The sequence below is a fragment of the Nomascus leucogenys genome, chromosome 17 (genome assembly GCF_006542625.1).
Source record: "Nomascus leucogenys isolate Asia chromosome 17, Asia_NLE_v1, whole genome shotgun sequence".
In the NCBI taxonomy this organism is placed as follows: domain Eukaryota; kingdom Metazoa; phylum Chordata; class Mammalia; order Primates; family Hylobatidae; genus Nomascus; species Nomascus leucogenys.
Window position 1 is genome coordinate 88,933,612 of NC_044397.1, and position 7,547 is coordinate 88,941,158.

Below are 7,547 nucleotides of genomic sequence, written 5' to 3' on the forward strand. Positions count from 1 at the left end.
ACTTTGGGAGGCCGAAATGGGCGGATCGTCTGAGGTCAGGAGTTTGAGACCAGCCTCACCAACATGGTGAAACCCCATCTCTAGTAAAAATACAACAGTTAGCTGCGCCTATAATCCCAGCTACTCGGGAGGCTTAGGCAGAAGAATCGCTTGAACCCACGAGGCGGAGGTTGCAGTGAGCCGAGATCGTGCCACTGCACTCCAGTCTGGGACACAGAGACAGACTCCGTCTCAAATAATAAAAAAAAAAAAAAAAAAGGTGGGCCGGGCGCGGTGGCTCACGCTTGTAATCCCAGCACTTTGGGAGGCCGAGGCGGGCGGATCACGAGGTCAGGAGATCGAGACCACGGTGAAACCCCATCTCTACTAAAAAAAAAAAAATACAAAAAATTAGCCGGGCGTGATGGCGGGCGCCTGTAGTCCCAGCTACTCGGAGAGGCTGAGGCAGGTGAATGGCGTGAACCCGGGAGGCGGAGCTTGCAGTGAGCCGAGATTGCGCCGCTGCACTCCAGCCTGGGCGACAGAGCGAGACTCTGTCTCAAAAAAAAAAAAAAAAAAAAAAAAAGGTGAATCTCAATATATTATCATGAAAAGAGGTCCCTAACAGCCTGTTGCATCAGAGGACAATAATTGCAGTTCAAGCCATTTTGGTCAAGTATGTGTTTTTGCATACACAGAATGACCTGAGGCAAGACATCTAACTTCTCTGGCTCTCAGTTTCCTCTTCTAGAAAACAGGGATAGTAATAGGGCTTACCTCCCAAGACTATTCTGAGGATTAAATGAGTTAGTATACACAGTAAACATTGGCTAAGTATACTATTATTTTTACATACATGGCAAAAGATCTGAAGGTTATTGCATAAACTGTTAACAACAATTATGATAATTAATAATAATTTGGCCAGCTCAAGCCTGTAATCCCAGGATTTGGGGAGGCTAAGGTGGGAGGATCAATTGAGCTCAGGAGGTGGAGGCTGCAGTGAGCTGTGATCCCTACCACTGCATTCCAGCCTGCGGACAGAGCAACACCCTGTCTCAGAAACAAACAGGCCAGGTGCAGTGGCTCACATCTGTAGTCCCAGCAGTTTGGGAGGCTGAGGTAGGCAGAACACCTGAGGTCAGGAGTTCGAGATCAGACTGGCCAACATAGAGAAACTCCATCCCTACTAAAAACATACAAATTAGCCAGGCATGGTGGCGTATACCTATAATCCCACCTACTTGGGAGGCTGTGGCAGGAGAATCACTTGAACCTGGGAGGCAGAGGTTGCAGTGAGCTGAGATCATGCCACTGCACTCCAGCCTGGGTGAGAACGAGACTGTCTTAAAAACAAAACAAGGCCAGGTGTGGTGGCTCACGCCTGTAATCCCAGCACTTTGGGAGGCTGAGGCAGGCAGATCACGGAGGTCAGGAGATTGAGACCATCCTGGCTAACATGGTGAAACCCCGTCTCTACTAAAAATACAAAAAAATTAGCCGGGCATGGTAGCGGGCGCCTGTTTTCCCAGCTACTCAGGAGGCTGAGGCAGGAGAATGGCATGAACCCAGGAGGCGGAGCTTGCAGTGAGCGGAGATCACACCACTGCACTCCAGCCTGGGCGACAGAGTGAGACTCCCTCTCAAAAAAAAAAAAAAAAAAAAAAAAAAAAAAAAAAAAAAACCCAAACAAACAAACATACCAAAAAAACAATAATCTGAGGATGGTGAAAATGATACTTTTTTCTTTTTTTTTTTTTTTTTGAGATGGAGTCTTGCACTGTCGCCCAGGCTGGAGTGCAGTGGCGTGATCTCGGCTCACTGCAAGCTCCGTCTCCTGGGTTCACATCATTCTCCTGCCTCAGCCTCCCGAGTAGCTGGGACTACAGGCGCCCGCCACCACGCCCGGCTAATTTTTTGTATTTTTAGTAGAGACAGGGTTTCACCATGTTAGCCAGGATGGTCTCGATCTCCTGACCTCGTGATCTGCCCGCCTCAGCCTCCCAAAGTGCTAGGATTACAAGTGTGAGCCACAGCGCCCAGCCGAAAATACTTTTTTTTTTTTTGAGATGGAATTTCACTCTTGTTGCCCAGGCTGGAGTGTCATGGCACGATCTCAGCTCACTGCAACCTCCACCTCCCAGGTTCAAGCAATTCTGCTGCCTCAGTCTCCCAAGTAGCTGAGATTACAGGTATGTGCCACCACATCCGGCTAATTTTTGTATTTTTAGTAGAGACGAAATTTTACCATGTTGGTCAGGCTGGTCTCGAACTCCTGACCTCAGGTGATCCACCCGCCCTGGCCTCCCAAAGTGCTGGGATTACAGGCGTGAGCCACTGCGCCCAGCCGAAAATGATAGTTTTTAAAAGGAACTACACAATAGCTATTCACAGTAATATCACATGATAGGTGTCTGCTCAATGAATAAGGAGCCAACAGCCTCCTCCCTAGTTTCCCTGCTGCCCATCACCCCCTTTCTTGCTCAGAGTCAGGGCCAATGTCCCCACCAAGGCTTACAAGACCTTATGGCATCTGGCTTGTTCTTCCTCTGACTGCCTCTCCCCCTGAGCTCTTTGCTCCACCCACTCTGGCCTCCTCGCTGTCCCGTGAACATGCCCAACATGCCCCTTCCTTGAAGACTTTGTCCCTCTCTTCCTTCTGCCTGGAATATTCCTCCTCCTAGATATCAGGACAACTCCTTCCCTCTTCATTTCCTTCAGGTCTCCACTCACATGTCTCTGCAGTAAGGCCTTCCCTGACGACCATATTTCTTTTTTTTTTTTTTGAGACGGAGTTTCCCTCTTGTTGCCCAGGCTGGAGTGCAATGGCGCGATCTCGGCTCATGGCAACCTCCATCTCCCAAGTTCAAGCGATTCTCCTGCCTCAGCCTCCCTAGTAGCTGGGATTACAAGCACGTGCCACCACGCCTGGTTAATTTTGTATTTTTAGTAGAGACGGGGTTTCACCATGTTGGTCAGGCTGATCTCAAACTCCCGACCTCAGGTGATTCGCCTGCCTCAGCCTCCCAAAGTCGACGACCATATTTCAAATTTTAACTCCCTCTCGATCCCCATCTGTGTTGCTTTTTCTCCATAGCATTTATCATCATCACACACTACATATCTATAAGTTCCACAAGGACAGTGATTTATTTATTTATTCGAAATCATTTTTTGGTAGAGACGGAGTTTTGCCATGTTGCCCAGGCTGGTCTTGAACTCCTGCGCTCAAGTAATCCACCCTCCTTGGCCTCCCAAAGTGCTTGGGATTACAAGTCTGAGCCATCGCCCCCGGCCTAGAAGAGGGATTTTGTTTCTTCACTTTTTATATTCCCAGCACGGAAAAGTGCTTGGCATCTAGCAGGTGCTCAATAAAATCTACTGAAGGAGTGAACACTAGTGCCAAACGGCCTCCCCAATCACTGGGTTCAGTATTCCTGCCCTTTCACTCTTGAATCCTGATAGCTATACTTGTTCTACTTTTTCCCCCTTTCTCATTACTGCCCTTGACAAGTCTTTAAAAAAAAAAAAAAAAAAAAAAAGGCATGGTGTGGTGGCTCACTCCTGTAATCCCAGCACTTTGGGAGGCCAAGGTGGGCAGATCACTTGAGGCCAGGAGTTCAAGACCAGCCTGGCCAACATGGCAAAACTCAGTCTCTACTAAAAATACAAAAAAATTAGTTGGGCATGGAGATGCATGCCTGTAATCCCAGCTACTTAGGAGGCTGAGGCATAAGAATTACCTGAGCTGGGGAGGCAGAGGTTGCAGTGAGCTGAGATTGCGCTACTGCACTCCAGCCTGGATGACAGAGCAAGACTCTGTCTCAAAAATAAAAACAAAACAAAAACAAAGAAAGGAAAGAAAACAAAAATAGGAAGGGTATAGCGGCTCACAATTGTAAACCCAGCATTTTGGTAGGTCTAGGTGGGAGGATGGCTTGAGGCCAGGAGTTCAGGACTAGCCTAGGCCTAAAAACGAAAAAAGAAGGCCAGGTGCAGTGGTTCATGCCTATAATCCCAACATTTTGGGAGGCTGAAGCAGGAAGATTACCTGAGGCCAGGAGTTTGAAACCAGCCTGGGCAACACAGTGAGACCCCATCTCTAGACATACACACAATTAGCTGGGCATCGAGATCATGCCACTGCACTCCAGCCTGGGAGACACAGTAAGACTCCATCTCAAAAAAAGAAAAAAAAAAAAAAATTAGCCAGGCATGGTGCCATGAACCTTTAGTCCCAGCTACTCTGGAGGCTAAGGTGGGAGGATTGTTTGAGCCTGGTTGTAGTGAAGTATGATTGGGCCACCGTACTCCAACCTGGGCAACAGAGCATGAACCTGATGAACCTGTTTCCAAAAAAAAAAAGAAAAAATAATCAGTTAATATATATTGAACACCGCCAGGCACGGTGCCTCAAGCCTATAATCCCAGCACTTTGGGAGGCCAAGGCAGGTGGATCACCCGAGGTCAGGAGTTTGAGAACAGCCTGGCCAACATGGTGAAACCTCATCTCTACTAAAAATACAAAAAAATTAGCCGGGCATGGTGGCGGGCACATGTAATCCTAGCTACTCGGGAGGCTGAGGCAGGAGAATCGCTTGAATCTGGGAGGTGGAGGTTGCAGTGAGCCCAGGTCACATTATTGTACTCCAGCCTGGGCAACAAGAGTGAAACTCCATTTCAAATTAAAAAAAAAAAAAAAGAAAAAAAAAATATATATATATATGTAGAGAGTGAGAGACAGAGAGAGAGAGAACACTTAATATGTGCTAAGCACAATTCTAATATATACATATTAATTCATTTAAACCTTGGTGTCTGAGGAATTAATATACATGAGTTAGGTTTACGTTTTTTGTTTTTTTGAGACAGGGTGTCACTCTGTTGCCCAGGTTGGAGTGCAGTGCCGCAATCTCAGCTCACCGCAATCTCTGCCCCCCGGGCTCAGGCGATCCTCCTACCTCATTTTCCCAAGTAGCTGAGACTACAAGCGAATGCCCAGATAATTTTTGTACTTTCTGTAGAGAAGGGTTTCGCCATGTTGCCCAGGCTGGGAGTTACTATTTTTAATCTTCATTTTACAGATGAGGAAACTGAAAACCAGGGAGGTAAAGTGACCTGATCAAAGACACACAGCTTGTTAAGAGGCAGAGTCAGCAGCATGGCTGCATATCTTCCTTACCACTATGCTACAGTACTGTTTATCTGAAAGGAATTGTTTTTCACCCCCAGGTCTGTTTACGTAAGCCAAGGATCCTGGCCACCAGACAACCAGCATGCCATGCCGTCCCCAGTCAAAACATAAAAAAAACAGGCCTGGCGTGGTGGCTCACGCCTGTAATCCCAACACCACTGCACTCCAGCCTGGGCAAGAGTGAGGCTCTGCCTCAAAAAAAAAAATAATAAAACCCCATAATAAACATTTCCACTTTTTTCATGATGATAATACATTCGGATCAACCAAAATATTTTACCCTGTTTCATTCTTCTTCCGCTTTTTGGTTTATGCTTTCAGTTTTGTTTTTTTTTTTAAATACACATCTACAAAATTCTCCTTCAGGAGCTAGATTTTATGCAAAAAAAGGAAAAAAAAGGAAAAGAAAAAAACCCATATATACATATTTCCCTCTCTTTTACAAAAAGAGCATACACAGGGCTGGGAGCGGTGACTCACGCCTGTAATCCCAGCACTTTGGGAGGCCGAGGCAGGTGGATTACGAGGTCAGGAGTTCAAGACCAGCCTGACCAACATGGTGAAACCCCATCTCTACTAAAAATACAAAAATTAGCCGGGCGTGGTGGTGCGCCTGTAATCCCAGCTACCTGCGAGGCCGAGGCACGCGAATTGCTTGAACCTGGAAGGCAGAGCCGAGATCGCGCCATTGCACTCCAGCCTGGATGACAGAGTGAGACTCTGTCTCAGAAAAAAAAAAAAGGAGCCTCCACAGGCCGGGTTTGGTGGCTCAGGCCTGTAATCCCAGCACTTTGGGAGGCTGAGGTGGGCAGATCACTTGAGGTCAGGAGTTCAACACCAGCCTCCACTTCACTTGTTTTCCCTTAATATATGTTGGAGGCCACTATATCAGTGTATAGAGATTTTCATCATTTCCTTTTATCTACCTCATTCCTTTTTAGAATTGCATAGTATTTTTTTTATGTGGATGTATTATAGTTTCTTTCAGCCAATCTTCTTATTTAAGAACATTTGGGATGCGTGTAGCCTTTTGCTATGATGAACAGTATCACTGTTTCCCCTTCCCTCTCGATGTCCTCGTTAAGAAGTGGTACCCTGCCCCACTGCTACCTAGGAATCTGATGACTACCCTGTTTCCCCAGACTGGCTCTAGGAGTATCTTTTATTCCTTCAACGAACATTAGCTGGGCGTCTCCGGCATGATTGGCGCTGTGCTGGGAACACAGTGGCGACAGAGACAAACCTAGTCCCTACCTTCATGGAACACACGGTCACAGACATCATAAAACAGCACACAGATAAGAATCGGATAACAAATTAGACCACACGTGACATGAAGGAACAGGGACCGACAAGAGCATTTAACAGGCGGATTTCTGGACGGAGGGCAGGGAAGGAGGGCTTCGCAGAGGAAGTGACGTTGGTGCCGAGACCCGAAGGATGAATGGGAGTTAGCCAAGCCGAATGGGTAAAAGGATGTTGCGGGCAGAAGGGACAGCCTGTGCAAAATCCCCGAAGCGGGAAAGCGCATGGCAAGTTTAAGGAACCGAAAGCCCAGGGCGGCTGTTAGAGGTGCGGGGAAAAGCAAAGAGGCCGAGTCGAAACAAGCGAGGTCTGCAGGGCGGACGCGCCCGGGGGGCCACGTTGGAACTTTGCCTCGAGGGCACTAGGGAGCCAAGGAAGGGTCCTGAGCAGCGGAAGAAACACGGGTCGCGAAAGCCACTGTTCCCCTCTCCCCACGGCGATCCCCTCCCCGCCCGCGCCCCTGCTTCTTTAGGGGCCTCCTCCCTTCGTCTCTGGGCCCAAACGCCACCTCCCGCTCACCGCGGCTCTGGCCTCCGTTCCCCTCGCGCCCCCTCAGCAGTGCCTCTTCCTAGACTCCGCCGCTGCTGCCGCCGCCATCTTCCTTCGTCGCCGGGAACGGTGCGCACGCGCCAAACACCCAGGGCCGCCGGGAAATGGAGTCCAGAGCACAGCCCGACCCCGCCCATGCCTCGTCCCGTGCGAGCGGCCTTCTGCCCGCCTCCATACTACAGCAAGCGGCCCCTTGATTTCCCGCTCTGGGTCGCTAGGCCTTCTGGGAAATGTAGTCCCTTCGGAGGTACCGGGCGGAAAGGGAGCTAGAGCATTCTGGGAAATGGAGTTCTCAGTGGTGCTGAGTCCCTGGACGGCTGGCTGGTCTTGGAGAGTGGGGAGACCAGGCAGCGAAGTTCCTGGGTCCTGGAGGGGAGGTGGTCTGTTGCCCTAGTGAGCTCTGCGGAGAGGCCCCGATCCCCTCCACCTTTGTTCTTGACCCTTTCAACAGTCTGAAGCATTTCTTTTTCTTTTCTTTCTTTCTTTTTTTTTTTGGAAACGGAGTCTCGCTCTGTCTCCC

The 7,547-nt window shown here is 48.8% G+C and overlaps 1 protein-coding gene across 2 annotated transcripts in view; it reads right to left on the reverse strand.

The window, feature by feature from the left end:
- The window catches only part of SYMPK (symplekin), a 48,254-nt gene extending 41,165 nt beyond the window's left edge, over positions 1-7,089 (reverse strand). For both annotated transcript variants that reach the window (XM_030797315.1, XM_030797317.1), the window contains exon 1: positions 6,998-7,089. The gene's annotated coding sequence lies outside the window, so the exon portion shown is untranslated. The remainder of the gene's footprint in view (positions 1-6,997) is intronic.
- Positions 7,090-7,547: the final 458 nt, after the last annotated feature.